Genomic DNA, 14,895 nt, shown 5'->3' on the forward strand with positions numbered 1-14,895 from the left:
TTACACACACACACAAAATAATTACACACACGCACACACAATTCCCCTGGCACTAAAAATATACCATTTTGTTTAGGAATTTATTGTTCTGTTAAAATTTATCCATTTCATTCTTTCTATTTTGGCTTGGTTTAGAAAAGAAAATTAACTAACAATCTAATAACTAATGGTGCTGTAGGATGCACACATTCAACTAAGACTCAATAGTGAAATATATTTGAATAAAAGTATATGTGAATTGGCATTAAATTTTTAGGAAACATTCTCTCACCTTACCTTTGATAATTACTGAATTACTTCTACAGCTTTAATTTTAGAGAAAATGTGCGAATTTAAACATTATCAGTACAGTAGTACTATAACACGACAGTTTCACAATATGTTAAAGGTAAATAAAAATTTATCAGTTTTAGAGTTAGACCCGTAAGTAGTAGCAATTGCCAGGGCATTGCCACATTCACCTCTACATAGTTCCAGCCTTATTTCAAACACCGTGATACATAAAAATATTGCTATGTTCAGCTGGTGATATATTGTGATATTGAAAACCAGATATCGCCCAGCCCCAGTCAAGACTTACTGTAGCTTGTTCTTGTTATGGGGATGTCCAAACATGGCCACTTAAAAGATGCTGTAGATGGCACATTCATTTGTGTCAGGATTTGTACCACACTGTATCTCAGACTGGGGGGTTACAGATTTGCTTCCCAACTCTATATGAAAAATGATTGCAATCCCCTCCAAGACACACACCGTACAAATATAGTGAGCTTCTCCAAACAAAGAATCAGAACGAAATAAAACACACCAATGAGGTTACATCTTGAAAGGCTAGATTTCTTAGGGCACAAGTTTCCACACACTACAGTCCACTTCAGCAGATGACCTGTTAGCCCAGGGGTGACTAACCTTTTTTGGACCAAGGGTCACATTGAAGACAGGCCACATACCTTGATCATGTGTATACACATAGCTACATGCACATGTTAAACACTCACACAGACATTCAGCTTGGGGAAGCTGACAGGCAGACCCACATGTCTGGCCTGTGAAAAGGAAGAAGAGCAAGAGCAGCTTTCTAGCACTAGCTGTTTGCATTTTTAAAAATGCATGCATTAACTGCAAAGACATCTCTAGTATGTCTTGTCTGGCCCTAAAAGATGGGAGTTACAAGGTCCCATGGTTTGAACAACTGCCACACATTTGAACTCGGTTGTTGCCACAAGCGAAGCACCGTTTCTCAGCCAATACTACTGGCCTACCTTCCAAAGCTGTTGTCTGGGTTAGTGGAGGTGAAGGCACTTTGTATGGGGTAAAGCATCCCATAAATCCTAAGTCATAGAAGTAACATTAAATGTTAGCCTGGACGTGAGTGGATGGCACAAGGGACAGAGCATGTCTGTACAGGCTGGGCCTTTCAGCTTTAATTTGTGAATATGTTTTAGCCCCTCGATCTTCTGATTTAAATATACTAATCCTGCAACCCTACAAAAATGTAGCTGGGTAGAATCCTCTCTATACTATGCACATACTCACTAGACAGAGAAAGACGAAAACTGCTAGAGCAAAGAAGGGCTGCATTGATAGTTCTGTTTAGCAACAACTTCATCCAGAAGATGTCACCAGAATACAAACCATGCTTAGTTGCTGCTCCTGCTGTGAGGATCACTAATGAAGGGATTTAAAATTAGAGGGTTTTAAATTAAAAAAAGCTCTAAAGGGAACATAAAGTATCTCACAATGTTATGTAAAAGCTGCCATTAATTAGAGCCAAGAGAACAAGCCCATGGGCCAGCCCAGCAAGACTGGTGGTATATTAATTAAATGGAGTGCGAGAAGAGGAGGGTGCTACTCAATGCTTCCTGATTTAATGTTCAAAACAATCTGTCTTATAAAACAAGTTGAGGACACAGATTACTGGGTTCAAGCTGTATCCCACTGAAACTTTTGGTGGGACACAAAAGCTAATGAGCTAGGTTATTATGTCACCCGTAAGGGCTCTGATTTGGGCCATACATTTGGTGCAGAATAGTTGCCCTTCCCCGCATTCTGTAGCTCTGCGTACATGAGAGCAATCCCCATGGGGATTCTATATAGCTCCTACAACTGGACACACTATCCCACTCCTCTCTAAGTCCTCTGTGCATAGGCTTATCTTCCAAAGAGTAGGAGTCATTCCCTCATGTGTACTTTTAGAGCAACCTCCCCCAGCCTGGATCTCTCGTCCTCCACGACCATTTGCCATGCTGGCTGCGGCTGAAGGGAGTTGCGAGTTTACCATCAGCCTGGATAACTCAGCTGGTTGCCGGTTCAATCCCTGTATGGGACAGCTGCATATTCCTGCACTGCAGGGGGTTAGACTAGACCAGGCATAGGCAAACTCGGCCCTCCAGATGTTTTGGGACTACAATTCCCATCATCGTTGACCCCTGGTCCTGCTAGCTAGGGATTGTGGGAGTAGTCCCAAAACATCTGGAGGGCTGAGTTTGCCTATGTCTGGACTAGATGGTCCTCATGGTCCCTTCCAACTCTACGAACAGCTCAAGGAGCGCCAGGTTGGGGAAGGGTGCTGTGCAGGAATAGGCTGGTGTATCTGCATGAGGCATGGAAGGGCCTCTCTGGAGTGTCAATAGACCTTGTGCAGGAAGGGAATGAACAGGCTGAAAATCTCTGATTTCCAGCACCTCTTCATAAATTTACCTACTTCCCCCTGCTAGGTGCCCATTCAGTTAAACCATCTATCGCTTATCATGCCACCACTGCACAGTCATTAGTCACGCATAAACTTACATGTTGCACAGAAATTATCTACGTCAGTTCTTTGCAGTTCATTCCAAGAATAACGGTTTGGCGTGCTTACATTCCTTAACCAAATTTAATTGCTGTGATATTGCACCATATGCCAAATATCACATTTTCTACAACATAGAATTTTATTTATAAACAAAGATCAAAATGCAGGCAGCAAGACACACACACACAACAACCCAGTAAAGGAATGAATAAACTCCCTGATTATAGTCCTTAGTATTTAGATCACATATTTGATATTGAATTAATCAAGTGGATTATAATCTCTGATTGTACTTTACAATCAGTACATTTGAGTCGCCACTTTACCCTTTGAAAGCATGAGGCAAACATTGTGCTCCAAAGCACCAACACATCCTGGACGCATTTCCTGTTCTACTAAGGAAGATTCATGTGGTGGAAAAAAGATTTCCCTCACACAGCCAACATCGAAATAATATTCCTGCGGCCGCCAGAACAACACTGGGGCCATACATAGTAAATTCAAGTTTTGGTAACCTAAAATGTAATGTGCCACAGCTTTGATGAACATGAAAATGGATACATTTCTGCAACAAACACCATGGTCCCTTGTAAGAATAAAACAAAAGTGAAGGTACCCTTATGTGGTATGAATACTGAATTTTAGCAATACAAAACTGGATGTTAATTCCGTTCAGTAACACCTATGAGCACAAGAGTTCCTCTGAATCTTTACTTAACTGGGACAAGATTTATATGCCTGACATGATGCTATTTTATCAAGTACGGCAACAGCAAAAGCAAAAAGGAGTCATTTCCAGACACTGATGGCAAATCCTTCCATTTGCACATTATCTTCTCTACAAATCCACCCAAAAATGATCACCAAATTCTGCCTGCAGTTTAGTGTTATTAGAATACAGCTTTCCTAGGCAAATTCTTTATCTAATGTGTCCCATACACAAACACAGTGTGTAACAGAAGATGTGACATTCCTGCTATAGAGAGATGTTGGCATCCATCTGTTCTGAGACAATGGAGTGTGCCCCTGAGGGGTGAAGTCAAACAGCTGCGTTAGCAGCAATAAGTGTCTTGCCTGGGGCACAAGCCTGCGCCGTGTATATGGAGGTCCTGGGCTGCCCAGAGGACAAGACCAACCCCCACAGCCCTGCTGATGTGAGCAGGGCAAGGGAGAAACCGCTCAGACCCATGCCTAGAAAATGCAAAGGAAGCAAAAAAACTCTGCTCAGATCCGTGCTTTTTAGGCGCAGCACAAGTGGAAGTGTGGACAGGGCCCATGTCTAGGCATGTTTATTTTATTGTATTCACTGGAGCTTACTCCATGGTAAGTTATGCCTAAGATTTCAGCCTTAGGGTTCTTGATAGCCAGGTATCAAATTTTTAGTTCTTAAGACCATCAGAGGAAGTCCTTCTTGGTGTCCCACCTACAAGACAAGTAAACAGGTATGTGCAACAGAGAGGGCCTTTTACAGTGGCGGCTGCTGGACCCTGGACCTGGAAGAGCAACTAGGCAAGGCCTCAGAGGTTGCAGAGGCAGGGTCAAGGGAGAGTTAAAAGGCGCCACACTGAACTGTTAACAAGGGCCTCCATAAACTTCCAGCACAATGGGAAAAGATGATCCCTTCCTCCAGCTTTGTGACTTCTAGGTCTACTTTCCAGAATATGGAATAAAGTGGTAGGTTCTTAATCGGACTAGGATTTAAGAGAAGAGGTTCAAAATCACCACTGGGCCATGAAGCTTATTGTAAAACCTTGGACCAGACATGGCCTCTCAGCCTGACCAACCTCACAAGGATGTTGTGAGGATTACATGGGGAATAGGGATACCTTGTTTGCTACTCTGAGCTCTTTCGAAGAATGTAGTGATTTAAATGTAAAAGAAGATGATCTCCCACCTGTATGCCCCCCCCCCCAATTCTGAAAGGAGTTTTGGAATAATACAAAAACAAACCTAAAAAAACACACCAACTAGGATATTATTGCCTATGAGCAATAGATTTCAAATGCAGGTCCTCAGCAAATCCACTGTGTGGGAAAATGCTGGGACAGGAATCTGAACCATCCCCTGCAGTTTTCTACATTTGTAATAATGTTTTAAATTTGTTCAAGTGTTTTGTAGTGTTTTCTCCTCACAACAGCCTTGCAGAGTACACCACCAGCACAATTTTAGCAAAAGGAAAGAAAACGTACTTCCCCCTTAACAAAACCACAGGCTTGGAGGACACCCAAAGTATCATTCAAACCAACCCCTGAATCCTGTAACAACACATTTCCTGTTTTTCATTTCTGCTGTGAGTGATGGGTTTGTTACCCTTTGAAAGTGTACCACACAATTTTATGTACAAGCTCTGAGAGTAATCTACCCCACGGCTATCTCAACAAGGAGACATAAGTGCTCCATTCCCCAAATACAATAGTAATATAGCTTTAAAAATAAAATACAGACTCACATTTGGTGCCCCAGTGCCCTGCGGTCTTGCTTCTTCACAGAAGCACCAATAATCCTTCCACTGGTCAAGCCATTAATAACAGAAGGGGGGAAGCTGCTTTGCTCACCTGGTGGCTGGGATCGCAGCAAAATGGGGCTTTACCCACAATTCAGCAGCTGCTTTGCAAAGGAAAAGGTCTGGGCATGCTCAGATCAGAAGACTGATTCTAATTGGCTGCCAGTTTTCAGGGCTTGGGAGTAAAAAGGCAAGCAATTTGGAGAGTATTTTTCTCAGCTGCCTGCTAACACCTGTGACCTGATTAGCTGGATTGCCTATAACAGTGATGGCCAAACTTGGCCCTCCATCTGTTTTGGGACTACAGCTCCCATCATCCCTAGCTAACAGGGCCAGTGGTCAGGGATGATGGGAACTGTAGTTCCAATTTACAGTTTGGCCATCACTGGCCTATAAGGATGAAAATGAAGATATGGACCAGGTGCCCTATCAGTTTCTATGTGTGTGTGTTTTTCTGCCTGAATTTGTATGGGGTGGATTTCCTGCCTAAAACAATAGTTTTGGCTTGGATTGGTTGAGCAGTGGAACAAACTGCTTGGCTGATTGTCAGAAATAGCTACAACAGTTCAAATGGAAGGCTAGGGAGTGTGCAGGTAACAGAAAATAGTGTGGTTTTGAACAGCAGGCTATTTGGGGGGAGAATTTGTAATTTCCCCCCTTTAAACCACACATGACTGGGCAGTGCCCCAGTCACTCTATTTGACCAGGTTCCACTGGCCTTTGTGAAAGGGGACACAAGTGGTGCTGTGGTCTAAACTACTTGATTTACATTGCTTTCAACATTATTTCATGTATTTCAGGATTTACGCTCCCTGCTCTGAATGTGGTATGTGAATTATTTAACTAATTAAATATATAAATGAATGAATGAATGAATGGAGTGAATATTCCAAATACTTAAGCACCAACAACAGGGTTCTCATCTCTTAGGATGTTTCCAGCCCTGTTTAACCAAACAAGTGTACTTATTCCTACCCCAACATCTTTCCTCATCCCAAATGGCCGAAGGGTTCCTGCTTGAATAATGAATTTGTTGTCCAGAACATAGAGGAGCATTTGTTAGGATTACACAAGCTTTTTCCTCATGGAATGCACGGGTGGAAGAATGTGAACATCTGTTAGAAAAAAAAAGAGTTATCTGAAAAGCCAGATTTCAGAACAGGGGTTTGCATGTGCAGCTGGGAGTGACTCCACCTTCACACCCTTTGGTCTGGTGGCATTCAATTTTGTGTGTGTGTATTTTATGATTTGCTTTTGGGCTTATGGAAGCTTCATTGCCATTGGTATACTTTTGGTCCTCAACTGCATTCACACAAAACCTATTTACAGTGGTATCTCGCAAGACGAATGCCTCGCAAGACGAATGCCTCGCAAGACGAAAGTTTTTTGTTTTTTGAGTTGCTTTGCAAGACGAATTTCCCTATGGGCTTGCTTCGCAAGACGAAAACGTCTTGCGCCTTTTTCTTAAAACCGTCAATGCATTCCTATGGGAAACCGTGCTTCGCAAGATGAAAAATTCACAAGACGAAAAAACTCGCAGAACGAATTAATTTCGTCTTGCGAGGCACCACTGTAACAAGATTTTACTGAGGAACTTAGGAAAGAAGTACTTCTTGTGTTTATTTAAAAAACATAAATGAATGAGCCCCATACACTGCATTCATTTTAGCTATAAAAATGAATAGGAATGCAAACAGGGGGACCACTCCTTGCTTACTGAATTATTTCCTTATTCATTTCTATTCAGATAAAAACTAGTCCAGAACAAACCTGCACAGAAAAGTTACAACGAGTTAGGAAGAGACAAGTTGTTTAGGCTGTGTCTGTGCTTTTCAAAAATAGCCTATAAAATAGCTACCCTCTCCCCAAACTGTTTGGAATTAGACAGGTATAATGCTGTGCCTGAGAATGCCATGCCCATTTGTATGGAAAACACAAGCTGCAGGCAGCAGAACACTAGTTGGTTTCCCTCTGAAGGCAATGGGATATGAAAAAGAAAGGGAATTATTAAAATGAATGAACTAGTTCTGAATAAATAATGAAATCAATCAACTGCAAAGAACGTAATGACAAAATTAAAAGAGAAACAAAAAAGCCCTCCCCTTATATACATCTAGAAAGGAATGTGCAACAGCACAAGTGATGACGCTTCTATCACAGTACTTTAGGCTTTCTGAGAAAACTATCATTTGTCTACAAGCCTCTCCCCTCCTGTAATGCCTTCCCTCTCTCTTAAGAAGTAGCTTGACTCAGGAGGGTCTGGTGCCAAAATCTGTACAGTTACTGAAGAACACCAGCTTTAAGGTAAAGGTAAAGGTAAAGGTACCCCTGCCCGTACGGGCCAGTCTTGACAGACTCTAGGGTTGTGCGCCCATCTTCACTCAAGAGGCCGGGGGCCAGCGCTGTCCAGAGACACTTCCGGGTCACGTGGCCAGCGTGACATCGCTGCTCTGGTGAGCCAGAGCCGCACACGGAAACGCCGTTTACCTTCCCGCTAGTAAGCGGTCCCTATTTATCTACTTGCACCCGAGAGTGCTTTCGAACTGCTAGGTTGGCAGGCGCTGGGACCGAACGACGGGAGCACACCCCGCCGTGGGGATTCGAACCACCGACCTTTCGATCGGCAAGCCCTAGGCGCTGAGGTTTTTACCCACAACGCCACCCGCGTCCATTAAATATAATTTTAAAATTATTCCATTTCCATAGCACTCTTTCTCCCAAATCTCAGGGTAGCAGGTTTTTAAAATACAAAGGTTTTTAATGCTTTGTTCTGTTATTGATGCTGGAATATATCTACACCACCATGGGCCCTTTTAAGAGGAAGGATGGGGGTAACAAACAAAATAAAATTCTATTGCCTTGAATGCCTACTTCATTCTGAGCGCCTACTTCATTCCGCTGCACCTGTGGAGACAGGGGTGGCCATTCCATTAGGAAGTGTGAAGCAGCTGCCTCAGGCAGTGTGGCTGCTGGGGTGTGTGTGGAATGGTAGCCAGGGGCCACAGAAACAATGGTGTGTGCTGCATGTCCTGCCCTAAACACCTTAAACTAGTCCGCCACTCTCGGCATTGAAGATTCGACTGCCCGTCTGGTTGACTTCTATACATGGAATGGGAGTCGGTGCCATCTTGTCCATAACATCAGGCACACAAAAAACGCTTTGGGTCAGCCCTTACCAGCTCATTTCTAGCTGATGGGGAGATCTGGCCTTGCTTCTTATGAGTAATTCCCATCCAGCCCCAGCTCTTCCAGCTGAGCAGAGGTTTCCAGGCACTATCCCACATGGCTTAGCTATCCTTACTTATCTTGTAAAAGCAGAACAGTTGCACACTTGGCATGGTATCCCAGCAAGCAAGTCACAAGACTCTGGCACATAACCAGCCAAATGAGCTGATGATGCCATATTGGCACAATCATTCTATAATTCATCAACACCCAAGGCTGGGATGGTGGGGGGCGGGGCTCTATTAAACTAGAGTTTTAAGGAAGTCTAGACTCTCCTTGTGATTTAGAGGCACACACAATCCATGTTCTAAACAGAGCCTATTCATAAACTCTTTATCTTCAGACCTTCCCCCAGTGCATGGGCAGTGGAACAGCAACACTAGCCAGGGGCATGACACTGGGGGTAAGGCCAACAAGCCTCATTCTTTTCCTCCAAGACTTCATGGGGAATGCTCTAATAGGGCTTATGTCCGTTTTGAAAGAAATGGCATTGCATTACTGTTCGTTTCCATGCAGTGGCTTGTTTCCAATGTTGCCACTTCCACTTGTGCAATGGAACCCCTCTCCCCTCTGCTGCAGCCCCCCTCCTGCACCCACAGAATCTGCTTCAGGGGGTTGGGGGGGGGTCTCTAGAGCAGAGTTTGTGAGTGTAAGGTGAGGAAGGGAAGCCCCCTTGCACAAGCAGAATTTCACTTGTGCAACATTGGAGACAACTCAGTGCTTCTTTGCACTGATCACTGCCCAAAACTACTGTCCCATTTCTATAAAAATAGAATAGTAGGATTTCCAAAATTTTGACAGGTCAGATTTGCATTATCATGCCAACAGATGTCTCAACCTAGCAACAAAAAGCCAGAAAGCAATCTCCTATTTGCTTCCATCTGCTGCATTAACACCATTACCCCTACATTTTAAACTGCATTCAAAGAGGTTGAGCTATATTTTCAGTTACAACGAGAAAAGCCCAGAATGTAACACAACGGATTAAGGTTTTGAAAATAGTTGTGAGAAATGACATTTAAAAATCCAGCTTAATCGTTTTCTGTTTGATTGCTATGTTAGTTCAACAATGGCATTCAGAATGGCCCTTGCTATTAATTTTATTAAAAGACTTGAGAAATATTTAAGCCTTCATCTGAATTTCCACTAAAATCAGCAATGGCCACTGGGCAACCAATCATTCTATTCACAAGCTTCTTAAGAGATAAAGCCTCTGCTTGAATAATCTCAAATGAAAAACTAAGTCCTACATTTGTTGGCAATCTACGTTTTCACTGAAGGACATGGGCTAATGTACTCACCATTAGAAAAATGAAACACACAGCCCTACTCAGATATGTAATCCACAGGGGGAGAGAACATTTGTGATGCAAATCGGTTTCCTTAAACAATTAAATGGTCTTTTGTTGAACTTCTATGGATGCAATTATAACTTCTCACAGAGACAAGAAGAATTGACAAAATGAAAATGCATTTTCATTATGTATTCATCGCATACAAAAAATTGTGTGGGGGAGGAAAAACCTTATTTTATTTTTTTAAGACAGAAAATAATTGCAGAAAGTTTGAGCTGATTCTACGGCAAGAAAAGCTCCATCTGTTAAAAAAGTTGCATTTACAGAATCAATATATATTGAGTATATTGAGTGATAAAATCAGGCTCCAGAATTCCATCAGACTGCACCATCTTGAGAAATGAAACCCAAAATGGAAATTTGTAGAGGAAGGGATTGAGACAATGGATATCATTAGATTTTACTGGCCAAAACCGGGGGAGGGGTAGAATCTTGGAAATTTTTTTGGTTCAATCAATAAAAGTCTAAAAATGAGACATCTATAATAGGTTGAGAATATGTTACTATCAAGTTGGAAAAAGGAAGACCAACAGCCCTAGCTTTTGAGCTCTTGGAAAAGACAAACTCTGTGATGGAATTGTCTACAAACAGTTGATGCTCACATCACATCCATCTAATGCAAAGAAGTTTCCATTAACATTAATATGTCAGCTTCCAGTCAGTTACTGAAAATGGTTACCATATGATACGGGTCCTTAGAATCATAAACCGCAGAGGGCCAGCAGCCCTGACAATTTTTCTTGGCTACCTTTCAGGAGGAGGAGGAAGTGCTTGCTCTGAGCTTGTCATCTGCAAAACAGGTTCTCAGTTTTAAGTTGAACCTGCATTCCTACAAACAATTAGTGATTCTCAAACCATAAAGAAGTCACGAGACTATCCTCAGAAATACAGTTTGAGCACTGAGATGTAACCGGTATCATTAACTGTGTTGCCTAATTGTGATTTTATTGGGCTGTAAAAAAGCCCAAGGAATATTTGAGATGTGATATGCAATGATGTGTGTCTGCTTAATTTTCTCATTAGACATTCTAGAAAAGGCCAAATGAAAAGTACGACCTGTATAAAACTACTAGCAGTAAATAAAACCAGTCCAAACTGTTTACACAATAGGGAGAAAGGAGGAAAGATCTACACTCTACATTGTCATCTACTGCACTCATAAATATTCAAGTAGTTAACAGTGATACAGCTACATTTACAAATGGCAACCAATAGGTTCAGGTTGGTGTAATCCGAAGCAGGCTGAGTCTTAATGTGCAGGGCAAAAATGATGCACATTGGGACAAAATTATATATAACACATATATCGATGAAGTCTATACTGCGTGTGACAGGGATTTGGACTCCCTGTGGAAAATTCACTGAAGAGATCAACTCAACAGATTGCAGCAGTACAAAGGGCCCATTTAATGTTAGCAATTTTCAGGAAAGGATAAAATGTCATGATATCATAATGCCATTATGTAAATCCTTGGTGCAGACACATTTAGAATATTATGTGCTGGAAAACATACAAGAAAGGGAAAACGATAACAATCCTAGAAGATGGGACACTTCCCAATGAACAAGATTTTTAGTTGATGGGAGAAATTGTTTTGAAGAGAGAAATGAAAATCTGGATAGAGGATATATTTTTGCTCACTCATAACAGAACTCAGCACCACTGAGTGGCATTAGATTCAAAGCAGGCAAAAGAAAACAAGTTTGTACAGCACAAGGATTAATTTATGGAATTCACTGCTAGAAGATATGGGGATCAACACTTGTTTAGATGGCTTTTAAAAATCAGGTTAGGTTTTTCAGTAGTTATTTGCCACAATAGCTTAAAATGCTCTCTTTTCTCAGATGCAAGGGACAAATGAAAATGTAGCTCAGCAAACTGCAACTCCCATTTCTTGAATATGTAATGCACAAACCTTCTGTGGATCTTTAGGCAAAAAATCAAAATCAGCACACTGTCTCTGGAAAGCTAGTTCTGTTGAACAAACACTTAGTAGGGTGATCATGGTCACCTACACTTAACAGAACACCAGCAACCCTTTTTGCTTTTGAATAATCATAAAGGACAGTCCCTCACAGAGTGTGTTGCAGAAGTCTAGACTTGAGATTATGAAAACATAAAGGAGGGTTGCTGGGCTTGAATCTGAGTCGCAGCCATCTCACCAGTTACTCTATCAGCACTTCAGGCTGCCTTTCTTCATGACTGCCTTGCAGTAATGCCCTTGTGACATACAAATTGGCTGGGGGTGATGGGAGTTGGAATCCAACTATATCTGGAGGGCCTAGGGTTCCCTACTACTGATCTAGTCAATATACTCTCAACATGATTAAAACCCCATTGAAGAAAGTGGCACTGATTTTTGCAGTAAATGTGCATGGGGGTGGGGGGTGGTACAGGGTGTATTTCTCCCTTGAAAGCTTTTCCTTGGCCTGTTTAATTGAATAGGAATATTGACATAAGGGAAAGTGCAGCTAATCAGAATTTGACTACCTTTAATAGAATCAAGCTGTCACCCCTTTCATAAATTGTCTTTTCTTTTTTCTTCCGTTGCTTTTTAAGTAATGTAGGCGAAAGTCAGGAGTCTGAGACATAAAACAGATACAGCACCAGTCAGCGCATGTGTGACCTATTTTAGCTTCTAAAAATGTATTTAATGCCAAAAGCTACATTAGAGAATTGAAACAAAAGCTAACCACGTGCCACATAATAAGACACTTCTGATTATTCTCGTGTTTAGTCTCAACTTTCCATCCCCATGATAATTTCATTTGGGAAAAGGGTATTTTAAAGAGCATGCAAATTTGATTGCTAGTTGGATGGGGAAATTGACAAGGAACCAGGCCTGTGTGGTCTTCGGAGGAGCAAGCAAAGCCCATTAGGAACTGATCCTTTGCCACAGATGAGATTTGCTAGCATTCCACACCTGTAAATCTCAGCTCCTCAGCCTAGCATGAGCGTGATTCTGTTCCCTGCACATTTGTCATAGGAAACTAAATCATTATCATATCACTCAGGGAAACTCACTAGACACTTATGATCCACCTCCATTTCTTGCAACAGTTTGAGCAGAAACAACTGATCTCTAACAAACACTTCTGTTTTGCTCCCACCCACCCATGAATGAAGGGTGGGGAAGGGACTCAAGAATTTCATCAGCTTCTTCTTCCTGAAAAGTAACAAGTCACCAGGAACTATTAGCTCTGCAGGATTAGCTCTCTGCTGGTGGTGCACTGTAGTTTATATGGTGTGGAATAACTGGGAATTGTGCAGTTATGCATATGATGGATAGTCCTACTTTTTGGGAAGGCATTTGAATAAGATTGACTTTGTTCCTTACCAACACTGTGTTTTTGATGCTACAGTGTCCATTGAGGAGGGCCAATCACCAAAGGGACATAGTGTATATTGGATGGGCAGGCCTCAGGCTTGTGGAATCAACTTTATTTTACACTAGAACCCCAAGATTCACCAAGAGAAGACACTTAGAATTAAATAACATGGTGTTTCCAAGCAACTACCGGTAAGCCCAATAATTTGTTCTGAGTACCTGAATGGAACTGAGCTCAAAGTCATTCCAGACAAAAATCCACATTTAGTTACCCCAGGCTTTAGCAGTATAATTGGGGGGGGGGGTCATTTTATTGCTGCTATTGTTAAACAGCTGGGAGTCAGAAATAACTGTAAATCAACTGCAAGTCACCTAGATCTCTACCAGTAGATCCAGATCTATTTCTGCTGCCCATACCTAAGTAGCTCAAGCTGGATAAACCATATGCTGAAATGTGGTGCATTTCAGCCAACGTAGGGCTCCAAGATCAATGACCTACGCATTTTCTTGTGTCAAGCAGGGGCACCAGCTCATGGGGGCTGAACAGTTTGGGGGCCCTCAGAATCCTTTGCATTCAGAGAGCACTTTATTCAGTTTCCTTATGTTTCCTTACCTGATACATTTCCTTGTTTCATGGGATCTTTCACACAACGGAAAAGCCACTTCTGGAAAACTAGCCACATCTAGCAGAAGTTTAGTGCTCACTTCTGTGTTCTTTGCATCCAGAAAAAGTCAGTTTGCAACCTGGTTAACTGGGGAAATCATGAGAATTTTGAACTGTCATTTCAGATGACACACTTTGAGGTAGTAATCCAGCATACAGTTCTTTCTCGCCACTTAAAATTTAGTGCAACGTGATGGTCTATCAATTAAAAAGGGCCACAGTTCCCTAATGTACCAATTAACGTAGTATAAAAAGTACGTCAGAATCCAGGATAAACATGCTAGCTAGCATTATAACCAGGAAAACTAACACTATAATCCAAATGCACCCAAAATGTGACTAAGTGAGGCATGACTCTTCTCAGCTACTGCTAATTTTGGAGGTGGGCTTCAATCATTCAAGCACTGCCCAGGGTTGTGAGTGTGATTAAAATATGTAACAACTGAACCATTTTGATTTTTCAAAGAGCAGACAAAAAGATGCCAGCATTCTTCTGCCTGATACTATTCATGTACAAATTATTCTGAGAAAAGATACATTTATAGATTACTTCCAGGGAACCTTTATATTTAGGCTGACAAAGGCACCCAGGTAAATTCTAGCTGAAAGTGGCAGGAGAATATTATCAGTGCTATAAAGATAGGAAAATTTCTCCGATTGAAACCCTGAGCCTCCAGTCCTCTGGGGGGGGGGGGGAATTATTTACTTCTCCATTTTGTTGCCTTACCATCAACTGAGTGACATTTTTGGATACAACCCATAACTAAGAGGTGATCATCCAAACCATACATTTAAAATACTCTTATCCCCCTTTAATTATCAGGGCTTCCCCAAAGAATCCTGGGAACTGAAGTTTTTAACAGAACTGGGAATTTTAACTCTGTTACAAACTACAGTCCAGGAATTAATAATAATTATTTGCCCTTTACCAGCAGATCCGAGGGTGAGTTGCAACAATTAAAAATTAAAAACAGTTAAACCAGATTGCAATTACATGAAAAGGCTTGGCCTTGAAAACACACATC

At 41.7% G+C, this 14,895-nt stretch overlaps 1 long non-coding RNA gene across 4 annotated transcripts in view; it reads right to left on the reverse strand.

The window, feature by feature from the left end:
- The window catches only part of LOC310675109, a 33,163-nt gene that overhangs the window by 16,940 nt on the left and 1,328 nt on the right, over window positions 1-14,895 (reverse strand). For 2 of the 4 annotated variants that reach the window (XR_014509952.1, XR_014509953.1), the window contains exons 2-3: window positions 13,820-13,958; window positions 12,369-12,460 (exon numbers count right to left, since the gene is read on the reverse strand). This is a non-coding gene — a long non-coding RNA (uncharacterized lncRNA). The remainder of the gene's footprint in view (window positions 1-12,368; window positions 12,461-13,819; window positions 13,959-14,895) is intronic. The other 2 variants (XR_014509954.1, XR_014509955.1) reach the window with 1 other exon arrangement.

Source organism: Podarcis tiliguerta (assembly GCF_965153285.1).
Source record: "Podarcis tiliguerta genome assembly, chromosome: 3".
Classification (NCBI taxonomy): domain Eukaryota; kingdom Metazoa; phylum Chordata; class Lepidosauria; order Squamata; family Lacertidae; genus Podarcis; species Podarcis tiliguerta.